This window comes from Chlorocebus sabaeus, chromosome 14 (genome assembly GCF_047675955.1).
Source record: "Chlorocebus sabaeus isolate Y175 chromosome 14, mChlSab1.0.hap1, whole genome shotgun sequence".
NCBI classification, from domain to species: Eukaryota; Metazoa; Chordata; class Mammalia; order Primates; family Cercopithecidae; genus Chlorocebus; species Chlorocebus sabaeus.
In genome coordinates this window covers 94,613,927-94,632,931 of record NC_132917.1, presented here as the reverse complement: position 1 = coordinate 94,632,931, position 19,005 = coordinate 94,613,927, and the positions used below count along the sequence as shown (strand labels likewise).

Genomic DNA, 19,005 nt, shown 5'->3' with positions numbered 1-19,005 from the left:
TTGACAACAATCAAATATTCACACAAATAAACACAGCGGTACAAACACTGATGAGTGCTCTGATACATGTCTGTGTAACACGGGGGTGCACAGAGGAACCTAACTGAGACTGGGAGGGTGGAAATGGTCAGAGGAGACCTCCTATACCTAAGACCGTAAGTGAGAAACAGGAGTAGAAATGACAGGGAAGGGATTTTTGTGGGCTGAGAGAATGCATTTGTGAACATTCTGGGGCTGCAAAAAGCTGAATCAGGCTGGGTGCAGTAGCTTACACTGGTAATCTTAGCACTTTGAGTCGCCAGGGCAGGAAAACCGCTTGCCTCCAGGAGTTTGAAGCCAGGCTGGACAACACAGCGAGACCCTGTCTCTACAAAAGATAAAAGAATTAGCCGGGTGTGGTGGTGCATGTCTGTATTGCTAGCTACGTGAGAGGCTGAGGTGGGAGGATTGCTTGAGCTTGGGAGGTGGAGGCTGCAGTGAGCCATGATCTCATCACTGCATTCCAGCCTGGGTGGCAGAGTAAAACCGTGTCTCAAACAAAATTATGTTTAAAAAATGCTGAATCAGCAAGAGTTAGAGGAATGGGGTGGAAGAAAGGTAGAACAAGAAGACAGAGCCTTGCAGGCCATGTCAATGGCTTTGGGTTTTATTCACAGTGAAATCAGCAGCCTTTTTTTTTTTCTTAAGCAGGGGAATTGCATAATCCTGTTCACATAGTAATAACATTAATCTGATTTCAGATGGAGAATGGATTGGAAGTCACCAAGGATGGAAGCAGGGAGGCCAGTTGGGACACTATTCCAGTAGTTCACATAAGAGACAATAGTAGTATAGCCTGTGATGGACGATGTTTGGTAGATTTTGTGTAATTCTGTGCAGAAAACACATGGCGGGGAGAAGAAAAGACACGCACACAATACCTTTAAGGGTAAACAACCTTTATCCCATGTAAATGGCAATGCAGATATAATAAGCAGATGATATAATAAGCAAATTGATATAACAAGCAAATTGCAATGGGAAAGGAAGAAGAGAAAAGATATATATATGTATATATACACTCACCAGACTATGGAGGATTCACCACCAGACCAGGAAGCAACAGCCTGGCCTCCAAAGTCGGCCACTCATTCATGCACAGATGAGGAGAGGTCTCCTGAATCTTCGGCATGGTCTGAGACCCTAGCTCTTTTTGTAACAAGTCACGAGGGCCCCTTGTGACTGGGCTCAAGGAACACAAAAAGGTCAACTTAGTTTTGCGATTGTCTATTGTTTTTCAATAACTAACATATAGGAATAGATTGAAATAGAGATTTCTCCGAAACAGCGCTGGATGAATGCCTCAAAGGGGCTCACACAGTCTGTTCTGGGACTTGGTGGCCATTGTTTGTACCCGTGTTCAATTGAGTTCAAATTTAAAATTCAACTTTTCCTCTACAGGTGCAGATGATAAAGCAACTCCATCTTGCTAATCTACCATATTGACTTCTGATTAACCCCTTTTCTGGAAATGCCTCTGAGATTTCTACTCTTTCTACTGTTCTTTCTTGCCTCTCTCTGAGGGGTTGATTTCAGTTGTTACACATTCCTTCCCTGTGGTATATAATCTTTGGACCTGGGGGATAAGGACTCAGGGATCCACTATACCTTCTCATGGCTGCCAAAGTCTATCACTTGTGTTTGTAAGTCCCTCTTAAATGTTTCTTTCTGAGAAGCCAGACATGTCAGCCTTCTTCTTTCACCTCTCAGCTTCCTGGGCTTTGGGGTTAAGTTTGCATAGACCTGCTCACCACAGAACATTCAGGGTTGACAGCTTTTTCCTTTTAGCACTTTAAAGATGTTCCATTGTTCTGGCTTATGTAGTTTTGGAAAAGAAGTCTGCTGTAAATCTTTTTTTTTTTTTTTTTTTTTTTTCTTTTTCTGAGATGGAGTCTCGCTCTGTCACCCAGGCTGGAGTGCAGTGGTGCGATCTCAGCTCACTGCAAGCTCAGCCCCCCAGGTTCACACCATTCTCCTGCCTCAGCCTCCCGAGTAGCTGGGACTACAGGTGCCCACCACCACACCTGGCTAATTTTTTGTATTTTTAGTAGAGATGGGATTTCACCATGTTAGCCAGAATGGTCTCCATCTCCTGACTTCATGATCCACCTGCCTTGGCCTCCCAAAGTGCTGGGATTACAGGTGTGAGCCACTATACCTGGCCAGTCAGTTGTAATTCTTATCTGTATATAATGTATCTTTTTCCCAATAGCTGTTTTTAAGACTTTATAAGGATGTGTGAGCAATTGGTCATGATATATTTTGGTATATTTTTACAAAGTTTATTCTGTTTCAGGTTTGTTGAATCTCCTGGATCTGTGGGCTTACAGTTTTTACCAAATTTAGAAAACTTCTGGCCATCCTTCCTTCAAATATTTTGTGTCTCCTTTTTTTCTGACTTCAATTACATGCATCTTAGACTGATATCCCACAGGTCACTGAGGCATTATTCTCTCTCTGTTCAGCAACTTTATTTCCTATACTTTGCCTGTAAATTCTAGTCACCTGTGCCTCCCAGGGTGCCGATCTCCATCCCCTCAATTCAGTGGGGCTCTGTTTGCTTTTGCCTTCCCTGCACTGTGGCCTGGAAACTCTCTCCAGGCAGTAAACTGGAGCCATCATAGGACTGAATTCATTTGTTTTCTCTCCTTTGGGGATCATAGTTCTGTGCTACCTGTTGTACCATGTCTGAAATTAGTTGTTTGATTAATTTTGTGCATTCTTAGTTATTTATGGTGGGCAGGTAGTTCCTATAGCTTATAATCTTTCATGGGTGGACACAGTTAAACGTTTTATATATTTTGGTATGTTTATTTGATTAATGTCTGCCCTTCTCCACTAGACTATAAATTTCATGAGAGCAGGGACCATTTTTGTTTCTGTTTAACATGTTTCCTCATAGTATGTGCTTAATAAATACTTCTGGAATAAGACAATTATTTTTAGATAAAAAATATTTATTTAGAATGAGGAATCACAAAAATCATATTTTTTTAAAAAAAATTAACAAATACCATCAATAATACAAAGTCCAGATGAATGATATAAAATTGCAATTATGTTGAATGAAGAGGCCACTTCTTAATATCAGAAATAAAAAAGCTGAATTTATCACTTTGTAAGCAAGTTAGAGCTGTGCCTGTAAAGCACAGCCTCTCTCAGCAATGCAGAGTTGGTTTTGTAAGACAGAGTTCAGAGATTGGAGATTTTCAAAAATAGGATGTTGGCTGAGTGTGGCGGCTCATGCCTGTAATCCCAGCACTTTGGGAGGCCAAGGTAGGCAGATCACTTGATGCCAGGAATCCATGACCAGCCTGGTTAACATGGTGAAACCCTATCTCTACAAAAAAAATTATAAAAATTAGAGGGGCATGGTGGTGGGCGCCTGTAACCCCAGCTACTTGGGAGGCATGCGAATCGCTTGAACCTGGGAGGCAGAGGTTACAGCAAGTTGAGATCCTGCCACTGTACTCCAGCCTGGGTGACAGAGTGAGACACTGTCTCAAAACAAAAAACAAAAAACCCAGGAGTGTTTAGGGTGCTTTTTTGTTGTTATTGTTTTATTGTTTTATTTTTATTTTATTTATTTTTAAATGTTTTTTAATGTTTAACTGTGAAAGCAAGTAACTATCCCGGCCCGCGGGATCGTCGAAGCAGGCCCTGGAGGAGGGAGTGGGAATTTGGGGAACAAGAGACACGAGAAATGGAGACAAGACAGTGCTCTGATCAAGTCTCGTTTAATGGCGGCAATGCAGTGCCTTATATACACTTGGAGAGGAAGGGGTTGGGCCAAGGTGGAAATGATCTCATTTCGGAGGGCGTGGCCAGGCAGGTTTCGGTTTCAACGGTCAGAAGTCATGTTGCACCTGCGCTATAAAGTAACAATTTTCACGCGCCATAAAGTAACAATTTTCGCGCCAGCGGGAAAGATGGATGAAGAAGAAGCAGGAAGAGCGCCATCTTGTGTGAGGTATTTAATACAGGGGAAAAGGACAAATCTAGGAAGGAGGTGAGAGGTGGAAATGAATAGCGCTCAGGCGTTTAATCGTCAATAATTACTTGCCATGGCCAGGGCGCACAGCTCCGGACAGGTCCCCCTTTTTATTGTTTTATGACAAGAAAATGACCCCCCGGGGAACTGCGCCTGTCTTAGGTTGGGTCAACTCATCCCCACCTTCTAGGCCCGTCATGGGATAAGGCAGCAGCAAAGGCGGCCCTCCTGTCTTAGGCTCCGGTGGAGATAGTGTCCTCTTACCCGTCATTGACTGTCCAGTTCAGCACACAGGGGAGGTGGTCTTATTGAGGTAAATAAGACTCACCATTTTCAGTCATCTCAAGGCGATGATAATGGACCTGTATAGGTTTGGCCTGGAAGGCCTCGATTTGTTGTCTGACGAATGCCATAAGCTTATTAAGGATTATAGGCCCGAGAGTGAGGAAGAGTAGAAGAGTAAGTAAAGGACCAAGAAATGGCAGGAGATAGGGGAGAAGTCCATCGAGTCCCGTCCACAATGGATTGGCGGCCAGGCCCTTTCTGTGCTTTTCTAGTTCTTCTTGTAAAGTCTTTATCTTATCTCTGACGATTCCGGATTTGTTGGCGTAAAAACAGCACTTTTCATTTCCACGACTGGTCTGGCATTAAGTACGCTGTCTTGCCCGAGCAAGTCACCTGGGTGATTCTGTCTGACGGAGGTTCAGATATTTGTCCCCCTCTGCAGTCACAAGGCTGGCCGTATTGTTTTCGTAGTAATCCTCTTGCTTTACGAGGGTCACCAAAACCTGCATAGACTGTCACTATGTTATATAGAGCGATTATTCTCCAAAGGAATCTCATGTTAGGCTTCATTTCCTGAAAAACAAAAAGGAAGAAACTTCTCAGGGAGATTTATCTTCCCTGGACTGACAATGGTTATGATTTATTTGTCTTACCAATCTTTCAGGCAGCCATCTGGCTGCATCATTCTTTTGTGAGAAGATGCATACTGAGCCTCTTCCCCAAATTAAAACTGGTTCGGGGCCATGCCATGAATTATCAGGTGGATCTTTCCATTTTACCATTGCAAACTGTTTTTGAGATTCAGGATGCCAGAAACGGTCGGCAGCAGATTTTCCATGACTGTCCAAATTTTAAAAATTAAGGATAAACAGGGCATGATTGAGTATGTTTCTGGGGGTACCCTTCACCGGGTACCAGCTCCCCCCTTTTAATTTTGTGATAACAGTTTTTAATGACAGATGGGCTCTTTCTACTATACCTTGTCCTTGGGGATTGTAGGGAATGCCTGTGGTATGTTTAATTTGTAGGGTATTGCAGAATTGTAAAAAGGTTTTGGCTATATAACCAGGGCCATTATCTGTTTTAATTTGTTTGGGTATTCCTAAAATAGAAAAGCAGTGTAATAAATGAGCTACGACATGTTTGGTGGCCTCTCCTGTTTGGAGAGTTGCACTAATGAATCCACTATAGGTGTCTATGCATACATGGATATATTTTAGTCGACCAAATTCTAAGTGGTGAGTAACGTCCATTTGCCAAATTTCGTTGGGGATGAGTCCTCGGGGGTTAATTCCTAAATGAGGAACAGGTAAATACGTTATGCAGTTGGCGCATTGTTTAACTATTTGTCGAGCTTGTTCTCTAGTAAGTTTAAACATGAGTCTTAAGGTTTGGGTGTTTAAATGATGTAAGGCATGTGCTTTTTGTGCTTGTTGTAAATTGTCTGTAGTGACTGTGGCTATGGTTTTTGTTGCCATGTCGGCTGTTGCGTTACCTCGTGTTAAAGGTCCCGGTAATCCTGAATGTGCTCTGATATGCCCAAGAAAAAAGGGAGTAGTCCTTTTTTGAATAAGTTGTTGACATTGTAAAAATAAGTTAGCTGTGTCTGAAATATGTTTAATTTGAGGCACGGTCTCTAAGAGGGGTATTGAATGAGCCAGGTAGGCGCTGTCTGTGTAAATGTTAAGTGGCTGACAAGGAAAAGCTGATAATGCTGCAATTATAGCTTGCAATTCGACTAGCTGAGCTGATGTATAAGTGGTCTGGAATTTAACAACTACATTATTGTAGGTGTAAGCGGCAAGTCCTGTGGAAGATCCATCAGTGAAAATTAGTAATGCGTCATTGAGAGGTTCTTTATTGGTAATATGGGGAAACACAAATGCATGAAGTTTACAAAATTGAATGAGTTTGTTAGGTGGGTAATGGTTGTCAATTGTGCCAGTGTAAGAAGCGCAAGCAATTGGCCAGGCTTCCATATTTTGTAACAGCCAATGGATGTGTGATTGAGTGTAGGGCTGTATAATGGTAGAGGGTTCTATTCCAAAGTACTTTCTACTGTTTTCTCTTCCCAAGATAATTAGATCAGCTATGGCATCATAATAAGGCAACAAAACCTTTTTAGGGGAGGAGGGCAGGTGTACCCACATAATGGGATTGCTCTGCCAGAATAAGCCAGTAGGGGTTATTGTTGTGTTAAAAATAATGAATATTAATGGCTGAGAATAATCAATACTGGTAACAAATTGTGTTGCAATGGCATATTCCACCTGTTGGAGTGCTATTAATGCTTCTTTAGTAATGGACCTGGGGGATTTTGGATTAGAGTCTCCTTTTAATATATCAAAAAGAGGTTTTAACTCTCCTGTAGTGAGTTTTAAGTATGGCCGAAGCCAATTTATGTCTCCCAGTAATTTTTGGAAATCATTTAAAGTTTTTAAATGATCACGACGTATAACGGCCTTTTGATTAATGATTTTAGGTCCATTAATTTGAAAACCAAGATAGGTGTATGGATCTTGTAATTGTACCTTTTCTGGGGCTATTTGTAGTCCGACTGCTGTTAACTCTTGTTTGAGTTGGGCAAAGCACTGTAAGACTTGTTCGCCAATTTCCCCTGCTATTAAAATATCATCCATATAGTGTATAATATACATTTGTGTCCATGTTTTTCTGACTGGCTCTATAGCAGCAGCTACATATTTTTGACACAAGGTAGGACTATTGGCCATACCCTGAGGTAAGACTTTCCATTGATAGCGCTTCATTGGTTGTTTAAACTTTGTAGATGGAAGACTAAAGGCAAATCTTTTTTGGTCAGCAGGGTGAAGGGGAATTGTAAAAAAGCAGTCTTTAAGGTCAATAATGATTTTTAAATATTTTTGAGGAATCGCAACTGGTGAAGGCAATCCTGGTTGTAAGGCACCCATAAGGATCATAGTGATATTTACCGCTCTTAAATCTTGTAAGAGTCTCCATTTGCCAGACTTCTTTTTAATAACAAAAATAGGTGTATTCCAAGGAGAATTACTTTCCGCAATATGTCCTGCTATCAGTTGTTCCTGCACTAACTGTTGGGCAGCACTTAGTTTATCATTGAGTAAAGGCCACTGATCAACCCAAACGGGCTCATCTGACTTCCAAGTAATGGGGTCAGCGCACCTTTGGGGTGCAGGTATGTCAGTGGCCTGAGCTAAAAATTTCCAAACCCCTTTTTATCAAGTTGTCCTGAAACCAGTATAGGCTGTGGAATACCGTTTTCTCCTTTTCCAAGACCTTTACCAGGGGTGTATCCTTGAGTTAACATTTGTGCAGTAACTATATCATTTGGACTACACATTATAATTTTCATTTGAGAGAGCAGATCTCGCCCCCAAAGGTTAACAGGTAGGTAAGGGATGACAAATGGCTTAATAAGGCCTGAATTGTTTTCTTTATCTGTCCATGTTAGGTACTTAGAACTTTGTTTAGGATTACTGCTTTGTCCAATTCCTCTCAAGTGAGTTAAAGTCTCTGTAGTAGACCAATAAGAGGGCCAATCTTCCTGTTTAATGATAGTTACATCAGCCCCTGTGTCTATTAGTCCAGTGAATGCCTTCCCGTCTAACCATAAGGTTAGAGAGGGTTTTTGATTTGTAATTGGTTGCACCCAATATATGTCTGATGATCCGAAACCTTTTATATTTCTATTAGAGTGTTGGATATTATTATTTGTTTTGACCAAAGGTAGCAGGATTAACTGAGCTATTCTAACTCCTTGAGGGACAGTAATAATACTATCAATAGCTCTGGCCATAATTTTAATTTCTCCTTCATAATCATTATCGATAACTCCAGGGAGGACTTGTAAGCCTCTCATGGTGACACTACTTCTTCCCAAAAGCAGCCCAAAAGTGTTAGGTGGTAAAGGTCCATATATTCCAGTATTTAAGGTCTGTGGTCCCATTTCAGGTGTTAGTACTGTGTGGGAGGTGGAACTGAGGTCCAGTCCTGCACTTCCTGGTGTTGCTCTACTAAGTTTTGAAATGGATTGCTGTTGCTGGCTGGAACAAAGCTGACTGCCCCATATGTTTGTTTCGGGGCCTGAGGCTGGCCCCTCATCCCGTTTCCCTGCCTAGGGGATAAAGGATTTCCTTGACTGTCAGTTTTAGATTTACATTCGTTTGCCCAGTGCCTTCCTCTTTTACACCTTGGGCAAAGGCCTGGAATTTTTGCTTCTGGATTTTTATTTTGGTTTTCATGGCAATCTTTTGCAAAGTGTCCCCTTTTACCGCATCTAAAACATCCCCCTTTATCTCTACCTTTGTTAATGAGGAAGTCTCTTACTGTTTGGCCGCTAAAAGCGGCGGCCATTGCTAGGCCTTGTTGATATGAGGTCCCAATATCTGAACAAAGGCGAATGTATCCTGTTAAATCTGTTTTCTTTCGATAAGGTCTGATTGCCGCTTGGCAGGCAGGGTTAGCGTTTTCATAAGCTAACTGTTTAACATAATCTACACCCGTTTCTGCATTTCCAAAGATTCTACCTGCCGTGGTCATAAGTCTATGCACAAAGTCTGAAAATGGCTCATCGGGTCCTTGTTTAACCGCTGTGAGCGAGGCCCCTGGATCTCCTTTAACGGGAAGTTTTCTCCAGGCTTTTGTAGCGGCAGCCTGGATTTGTGAGAACAGTCCAGGATCATATTGCATTTGGGCCTGAGTGTCTGCATAATTACCTAAACCAGTTAACGTATCAAAATCCCAACCGTTTCCTGCCTGTTGATTTCTTTTAGCCGTGTCTCTACAATTTTCAAAGAACTCTGACTTCCAAATTAAATGGTCTCCCCCAGAAAGGACTGCCCTAACTAAGGTATTCCAGTCTGTAGGAGTGAGCCAATTCTCAGCTACAGATTCCGCTATAGCAAGAGTATATGGAGCAGTAGCCCCATACTGAGAGGCAGCAGTCTTTAACTCTTTTATAATAGTAAAGTCAAATCCAGTATGATGCCTCCAAGCCTGTCCCCGTTCATCTATGGTTTCAGTGACCGGAAAAACGTCTTTGGGGGAGGAGTCTTCTCTATGTCGGCTAGCAACTAACCCCCCTTTTGGAACATGTTGTCCAGGCCGCTGAGGTGGGCACAAGGAACCCTCCATAGCGTCTGAGTTGGGTATCTTTTCATTTCCTGTCTTTAGCTTTTGGAGCCTAATTATCAATGATTGATGTAACTCTTCAAGTTTAATTTGTTCCTCTAGTTGAGCAATTTTTTGTTTTAATTCTTCTTTGGGATCTATTGCTGCCATAACAATGGGCGCAGAAGCCTCATTATGTGTCTTATTATATGGGGGCGGGTATGAAGTAAAGGGAGGCAAATCAGGGTTGTGATATTTAGCCGCCTCTTCCTCTAAATCATCCCAATTTATGTCTGATTGATTAGGCTTATTAATTTCCTCCTCTTTTTGAAGCATCTGTAAAATTGGGTATTTTTTTGGTTTGTTTTCGTGTGGCATTTCTTTATCTGTTACAGAAGGAGACTTGATTTCCTCATGATCACTTTCGAGGGAAAAGAGATCCTCCTCCGTATCTTGCGGAGGCTTTGTAAGGTTAGAGCGGGAGCTAACCTTTAAAATATGCTCTGTCTGAGCGACTGCAGCCATGACTTGCGGATCGGCCTCCTTCTTATCTATTAAATCTCTAATGAGGTTCCAATAAGAGAAGGCAGTCACAGGAATTTTTTCTGGCCCAAAAGTATTATAATAGTCCTGAAGACAATCCCCTACTCTACGCCATCTTTTAATATCAATAGTTCCTTCCTGTGGGAACCAAGGGCAAGTATCTTTTACAAAATCAAAAAATTTAAACAAATCATTACCTTTAACCTTTACTCTTCGTATCTTTAAAGCCTCTTTTAATTGTCCTACATAGATCTGATGTTGGCTTAATTCTTGTCCCATTTCGGACGCGTCACTTACCTTCGATTCTGACGCGGCAGGTTCCCGTGGTGATCGGAAGAGTTCACTTTCTTTTGTCTTCGTTAGCGGTCAACCGTCCTTTGGCATCCTCTTCCTCACGGAGTCCCTCATTTCCAGGTCCCTGTTCGGGCGCCACGTATCCCAGCCCACGGGATCATCGAAGCAGGCCCTGGAGGAGGGAGTGGGAATTTGGGGAACAAGAGACACGAGAAATGGAGACAAGACAGTGCTCTGATCAAGTCTCGTTTAATGGCGGTAATGCAGTGCCTTATATACACTTGGAGAGGAAGGGGTTGGGCCAAGGTGGAAATGATCTCATTTCGGAGGGCGTGGCCAGGCAGGTTTCGGTTTCAACGGTCGGAAGTCATGTTGCGCCTGCGCTATAAAGTAACAATTTTCGCGCGCTATAAAGTAACAATTTTCGCGCGAGCAGGAAAGATGGGTGAAGAAGAAGCAGGAAGAGCGCCATCTTGTGTGAGGTATTTAATACAGGGGAAAAAGACAAATCTAGGAAGGAGGTGAGAGGTGGAAATGAATAGCGCTCAGGCGTTTAATCGTCAATAATTACTTGCCATGGCCGGGGCGCGCAGCTCCGGACAAGTAACACCATTGATGGCTGGTTAACTTTCAGAAGCTTGTTCGCTGAATAGAGTAAACAATCGTTGCTAATTGGCTGATTTTAGGGAGTGTATTTACTGATGTGAAGTTGTCATGATTGATTAGGATGGGTTTAAAACTGGCTTCGGTCATTATTTGTTGCCATGGTCAGATAATAATAATTCCTTTCTAGGAGAATAGAGTTTTTTTTTCTTAATCCCCCTTTTTAATCATCCATCAGAGTTGCAGAAAATACTCTATGAATTCTCCAGAGCCTTACCACTGTTGCTGATTCTTCTTAAACATATGTTTTCATTTTCAGTGGTCTGATTTCCTGTTACCTATCAATCAACATATTCATCTTGTTTTGTCTTTGATCAATTAACATATTTGTAACACTAGATAACAAACACTGAGCTATGAGAGAGACAAAAATAACTAATAATAAGATGGGACTAGTAGGCACTTAGAAACCAATCACCCAATATGTTTTCCAGGCTTGAAGACAAGTCTCAGATTTGTTGAGTCAACAACTTCCCAACACTTCAGGCAGACAGGTCGCCTTTTCTCTAATTGTCCCAGCACCATTGTTGAAGGAGATTATCTTTCACCATTGGATGGGTTTTGGCAGCCTTGTCAAAAGTAAGTTGACCATTATGTCTATCTTTACACCAATAACATGCTGCCCTGATTGCAGCAGCTTTGCAGTACGTTGAAATTAGATACTATGATTCCTCAACTTCAGTCTTCTTTTTCAAAATTGTTTTAGCTACTCTAGATGCTTTGCTTTTGTGTAAAAGCTTTAGAATTATTTATTAAATCATCAATTTATATTTCAAAAAGCCTGCTGAGATTTTTATTATAATTGCATCGAATTTACAGATAAATTGGGGGAGAATTGATATCGTAATGATACTAAGTGTTATGATCCATAAACAAAGTATCTTTTATATTTATTTATTTACTTCTTGTTTTTCCTTATTAATATTCTGTAGTGTCCTTCATAAAAATTTTTCACTTAGATTTTCTCTAAATACGTGAAATGCCACCGTAAATGGTAGTGTTTTTTACATTGTAATTTGTAATTTACAATTGTTTATTGGTTGCATATAGAAATACATTTAATTTTGTATATTGCTTTTATATACTCTGATATGGCTAAACTTCTGGTATTGTTTCTCTAGATTCTTTGGAATATTCTATGTAGACAATCATGTTGTCTATGAATAAAGACAGTTTTGTTTCTTCCTTTCTAAACTGTAAAATGTTTTCCTCTCTCACCTTATTGCACTTTCTAGGCCTCCAGTACAATGTGGAGTGAGTGGAAATCCTTGCCTTGTTCTCAATCTTACGGGGAAAGCATTCCACTTTTTCCCTTTTTTGTCAGAATTAAATTTTATTTCACATTGAAAGAAACCATGAAAAGGATTTACATTTTCCCGTATTGCAGCACAACATCTTAATGAATGAAATATTTCTTGCCATAATAAGATCTTGTTAGTCTGAATAACTGAAACAACACTTTATGTTCTTCAAGGTAAAGCAAAATGACTTAGCAAATAATGGTTTAAAAGTTTTAAATCCAGACAAACATATGGCTTCATTATTAACATCCTTTATAGTCCATTACAAAATTATTCCCACTCTCAATTAGCACCCATTTACAAAGATGCATTCCTAACATTGTTTTGGTCAGTTGGAAAACAGCAGAAAAATTAAAGCTCAGAAATCTCAGGCTTACATTTTTGCTGCATATTAAACTGTGTGGTAACTACACCATACATATACAGTTCTAGCTAATCTTTATTACCCACAAATTTGTTTTCAAATAATTTTTACTAATCTGAAAAATTTGACTATTTAAAAGCAAATGACTGTAATTTTTATGTTTGCACAAAATACTAATTTTTAAGCCATTTATGCTAACATTTTAGAAAAGACAAATTTTAAAAATGCATTCAGAATGTCAATTCTGATATTTTAAAAAGTTAAAAATAAAAATTAAAAGTTATTCAGAAAAGTGAAATTTTCAAGTAAGTTCATTAGCAAATAAAATAATGCAAATTTTCTAATAGATTGCTCATTTTCTACAGTAGTTGGCTTCAAAAATATATACAAAATAAGTAAATGTAAACATTTACTTATTTAGTAACAAGAAGAATCATCTTAGAAATTAGTTTTGAGTTCAGTCTTAAATATCTCAGAACATACTAGAATATGACCTATTCATTCTTTCAGTTGGTTACAGAAAAATAAAACCACAGAATTATTTATGTTAACTGGATTAACAATTCTAATTACTAAATAGGTCTAGATTTGGGCTAACGTACAGTTTTTTTAAATATGTAGGAAACTTTGAGTAATATTTACTCTCTTTATAAAGTATACATACACTTTAAATACCATGTGTTTGTAATTCAGGATGTCAAATTATAGCATGCATTGAGAATACATGTCTATGGCAGGGAGATAGTATTTGGTCTGTTAGGGATAGTAAAGGAAGAAAGAATATTTCTTGAGAGAAAAAAAGAATATTAAATAGAAACATCAGGGAAAAGAAAAGCCTGGTCCTCAAAATAAAAGGGCCATTAATTGAAGAGAGCACTTAAAAGCATTATCTCTGTTATTAGGAATAATGTAATACTATCTTATTCTTATTACATATTACAATCATGTATATTTGTGCTGAGTGTGTATATATATTTACAGAATTCAACATATATTTATGTATATTTATTTATACACAAACTACATATAGTATAGTGTATATATAGTGTGTATATATATAGTATAGTATATATATAATGTGTGATTGTGTGTGTGTGTGTGTGTGAGAACATGTGGTGTTTGATTTTCTGTTCCTGTGTTAGTTTGCTGAGGATGATGGCTTCCAGTTTCATCCATATCCCTGAAAAGGACATGATTTCATTCTTTTTATGGCTGCATAGTATTCCATGGTGTATATGTGCCATATTTTCTTTATCCGGTCTATCATTGATGGGCATTTGGTTTGGTTCTGTGTCTTTGCTATCGTGAATAGTGCTATAATAAACATACGTGTGCATGTGTCTTTATAGTGGAATGATTTATATTCCTTTGGGTATATACCCAGTAATGGGATTGCTGGGTCAAATGGCATTTCTGGTTCTAGATCCTTGAGAAATCACCACAATGTCTTCCACATGGTTGAACTAATTTACATTTCCACCAACAGTGTAAAAGCGTTCCTATTTCTGCACAGCCTCGCCAGCATCTATTGTTTCTTGACTTTTTAATAATTGCCATTCTGACTGGCATGAGATGGTATCTCAATACGTGGTGACATTTTAGCAATTTTAGAATAAATCCATAGACTAAATCACAGCATGCATAAATCATTTATATCTTAATGGCTTATTTAATTATGAGATGAGGTGGTTTTGATTTGCATTTCTCTAATGATCAGTGATGATCAGATTTTTTTTTCATATGTTTGTCAGCCGCATAAATGTCTTCTTCTGAGAAGTGTTCAGATCCTTTGCCAACTTTCTGATGGGGTTGTTTATTTCTTGTATATTTGTTTAAGAATCCTTGTAGATTCTGGATATTAGACCTTTGTCAGTTGGGTAGATTGCAAAATTTTTCTCCCATTCTGTAGGTTGCTTGTTCACTCTGATACTAGTTTCTTTTGCTGTGCAGAAGCTCTTTAGTTTAATTAGATTCCATTTGTCACTTTTGGCTTTTGTTGCACTGCTTTTGGTGTTTTCATCATGAAGTCTTTGCCTATGCCTATGTCCTGAAGGGTATTGCCTAGGTTTTCTTCTAGGGTTTTTATGGTTTTGCATTTGACATTTAAGTCTTTAATCCATCTTGAGTTAATTTTTGTATAAGGTTTAAGGAAGGGATCCAGTTTCAGTTTTCTGCATATGGCTAGCCAGTTTTCCCAGCACCATTTATTAAATAGGGAATCTTTTCCTCACTGATTGTTTTTGTCAGGTTTGTCAAAGATCAGATGGTTGTAGATGTGTGGTGCTATTTCTGAGGCCTCTGTTCTGTTCCATTGGTCGACATGCCTGTTTTGGTACCAGTATTATGCTGTTTTGGTTATTGTAGCCTTGTAGTATAGTTTGAAGTCAGGTAGCATGATGCCTCTAGCTTTGTTCTTTTTTCTTAGGATTTTCTTGGCTATAAGGGCTCTTTTGGGGTTCCATATGAAATTTAAAGTAGTGTTTTTCTAATTCTGTGAAGAAAGTCAACAATAGCTTGATGGCAATAGCACTGAATCTATAAATTACTTTGTGCACTATGGCCATTTTCACAATATTGATTCTTCCTATCCATGAGCATGGAATATTTTCCCATTTGTTTGTGTCCTCTCTTATTTCCTTGAGCAGTGGTTTATATTTGTCCTTGAAGAGGTCCTTCATGTCCCTTGTAAGCTGTATTCCTAGGTATTTTATTCTCTTCATAGCAGTTGTTAGTGGGAGTTCATTCATGATTCGGCTCTCTTGCTTGTCTATTGTTGGTGTATAGGAATGCTTGTGATTTTTGGACATTGATATTGTACTATCAGACTTTGCTGAATTTGCTTATCAGCTTAAGGAGTTTTTGGGCTGAGACAATGGCATTTTCTATACATACAATCATGTCATCTGCAAACAGAGGCAATCTGACTTCTTCTCTTTCTATTTGAATACGCTTTATTTCTTTCTCTTGCCTGATTGCCTGGCCAGAACTTCCAATACTATGTTGAATAGGAGCATCGAGAGAGGGCATCCGTGTCTTGCAGCGTTTTCAAAGGGAATGCTTCCAGCTTTTGCCCATTCAGTATAATATTGGTTATGGGTTTGTCATAAATAGCTCTTATTATTTTGAGATTGTTTCATCAATACCTGGTTTATTGAGAGTTTTCAATATGAAGCGATGTTGAATTTTGTCAAAGGCCTTTTCTACATCTATAGAGATAATCATGTGGTTTTTGTCATTGATTCTGTCTATGTGATGGATTACATTTGCTGATTTATGTATGTTGAACCAACCTTGCATCCCAGGGATGAAGCCAACTTGATCATAGTTGATAAGCTTTTTAATGTGCTGCTGAATTCAGTTTGCCAGTATTTTATCAAGGATTTTCGCATCAATGTTCATCAGGGTTATTGGCCTGAAGTTTTCTTTTTTTGTTGTGTCTCTGCCAGGTTTGGGTATCAGGATGATGCTGGCCTCATAAAACGAGTTAGGGAGGAGTCCCTCATTTTTAATTGTTTGGAATAGTTACAGAATAAATGGTACCAGCTCCTCTTTGTACCTCTGGTAGAATTTGGTTGTGAATCTGTCTGATCCTAGGCTTTTTTTTGGTTGGTAGGCTATTAATTACTGCCTCAATTTCAGAACTTGTTATTGGTCTATTCAGGGATTCAGCTTCTTCCTGCTTTAGTCTTGGGAGGGTGTTTGTTTCCAGGAATTTATTCATTTCTTCTAGGTTTTCTAGTTTATTTGCATAGAGGTGTTTATAGTATTCTCTGATAGTAGTTTGTATTTCTGTGAGATCAATGGTGATATCTCCTTTATTCTTTTTTATTGTGTCTATTTGATTCATCTCTCTTTTCTTCCTTATTAGTCTAGCTAGCAGACTATTTTGTTAATTTTTTCAAAAAAACAACATTGATTTTTTTTTAAGGTTTTTCATGGTCAATACATGGTGACATTTTAGCAATTTTAGAATAAATCCATAGACTAAATCACAGCATGCATAAATCATTTATATCTTAATGGCTTATTTATTTTATTTTATTTTATTTTACTTTTTTTTAGAGACAGGGTCTTGCTCTGTTGCCCACGTTGAAAGGCAGTGGCAATCATAACTCACTATAGCCTTGGACTCCCAGGCTCAAGTGATCCTTCTGTCTCAGCCTCTTGGGTAGTTGAGACTGCAGTTGTGCACCACCACATCCTGCTAAATTTTTAATTTTTTGTAGAGACAGGGTCATACTGTGTTGCTCAGGCTGGTCTTAAACTCCTGGCCTCAAGTGATCCTCCCCCTTTGACCTCTCAAGCACTGAGATTACAGGCTTGAGCCACCACGCCTGGCCTTAACTGTTCATTTAAACCTGAACAAATGTTCATTAAACATACTACTAATTTTTTTTTTTTTTTTTTTGAGCTCTTTAGCCCTGGCTGGAGTGCAGTGGCTCCATCTCAGCTCACTGCAACCTCTGCCTCCAAGGTTCAAGCAATTCTCCTGCCTCAGTCTCCCGAGTAGCTGAGATTACAGGCGTGCACCACCATGGCTGGCTAATTTTTGTACTTTTTGTAGAGATGGGATTTCACCAAGCTAGCTTCTTTTTCTCAAACATAATTATTAAAATAAGTGAAAAAGCTTCATTTATTGTAATACTGATATATTCTACCATATATCTGTGTATAGAAATGTACAGAAACTTAAAAGATCATAATTGCCCATGAGGAGCCATAAGTTAGTTCATGCCATTGGCGTGTATTTGCAAAACATTTTCACACTGCAAACATTAGAAGTTTAAAGATCTGGCTGGGGGAAAGGTTTATACTCTACTACAGTGATGCTGGTGTATTTCTACAGAAGGCCTTTTTAGTGAAATCTATCAACAGGAGGTAGGAGTTTATCAACAAATTGCTTGATAGCCATCATTTCCTGGCGACAAGCTGTGCATCATGCCTATGAAGGTTTTGAAGTTTACGTTGGCTGGATATACCAATGCTTTCAGATTTTCAACAGTAAGAAAACCAAACATTAGTGAAACTAAAGGATCACAATTTCCATGGCACTGGAGAATAGAAATATCTCTATTTGTGCCACAATGGGACCCTGTAGAAATGGATCCCAAAGTGGGCAACTCAGTTGCCCAAAGTCAGCAACTGAGTGCAGTGACACATGCTGGTTTCTGCTTTGAGGTAAAAGATGTATATAAAGACAAGAGCTCCTCCTTGAGAAAATCCTCCCAAAACAATTCTGTAGAAGAAATGCCATTCTTCACCTCTAAATTTATCAAAGCTTTTACATTTTCTGCTGCCTGTTTAATTCCAGGTTCACCCTTCCGTGAATCTAGCGAAAAGTCGTAAAATATCAAACCAAGAGGTCATAGGCAGGTTCATACTGAATGTAGCAGGCACGACTGTTACATAACTGGAGCATGCAGGCAGATATATTGATACGTGAACTGATACGTGCAAAGGTTTCTATCCATCCACGCCTTGTGTCTCCCAATCCATAAAGGCAAATCATCTCGATTTAAGACCCTCTCCACTGATGCCCATCCCTCCAATCTGGGACTGGGCAGCTGGAGGTCCTGAGGGTCCCATGGGTTACATTCTGTCCCCATTGCAGAGGGCCCCAGGAAAAGGAAGGCTGTGATGCCCACACCTTCCCCACACAGCACAAGCCCAGTCTATTGGACCATCCACAACCTACCCTGGGCAGGGCAGAGCCTCAATTTTTCAATATTAAGAATGATTTTAGGTCTGGGAGTTTTATAGATGGAGTTTAACAAACACCACATGTTCTCACTTGTAAGTGGGAGCTAAATAGTGAGAACACATGGACACGTAGAGGGGAACAACACACACTGGGGCTTATTGGAGGGTGGAGAGTGGGAGGAGGGAGAATATCAGGAAAAACAACTAATGGATACTAGGCTCAATAGCTGGGTGATGAAATAACCTGTACAACAAATCCCCATGACACACAGTTACTTATGTAACAAACCTGCACATCCTGCACATGTACCCCTGAACTTAAAAGCTACAACACAAATTTTAAAAAAAAATGGCCGGGCACAGTGGCTCACGCCTGTAATCCCAGCATTTGAGAGGCCGAGGCAGGCGGATCACGAGGTCAGGAGATTGAGACCATCCTGGCTAACATGGTGAAACTCTGTCTCTACTAAAAATACAAAAAATTAGCTGGGCGTGGTTGGCGGGCACCTGTAGTCCCAGCTACTCAGGAGGCTAAGGCAGGAGAATGATGTGAACCCGGGAGGCAGAGGTTGCGGTGAGCCAAGATCATGCCACTGCAGTCCATCCTGGGCGACAGAGTGAGACTCTGTCTCAAAATAAATAAATAAATAAATAAATAAATAAATAAATAAATAAACAAATAAATAAAATAAAATAAAAAATGCAGGTTAAGGAAG

The 19,005-nt window shown here is 39.5% G+C and overlaps 1 pseudogene; it reads right to left on the bottom strand.

Annotated features, from left to right (window-relative positions):
* Window positions 1–17,403: 17,403 nt before the first annotated feature.
* On the bottom strand, window positions 17,404–18,098 carry LOC119622402 (acyl-protein thioesterase 1-like; annotated as a pseudogene).
* Window positions 18,099–19,005: the final 907 nt, after the last annotated feature.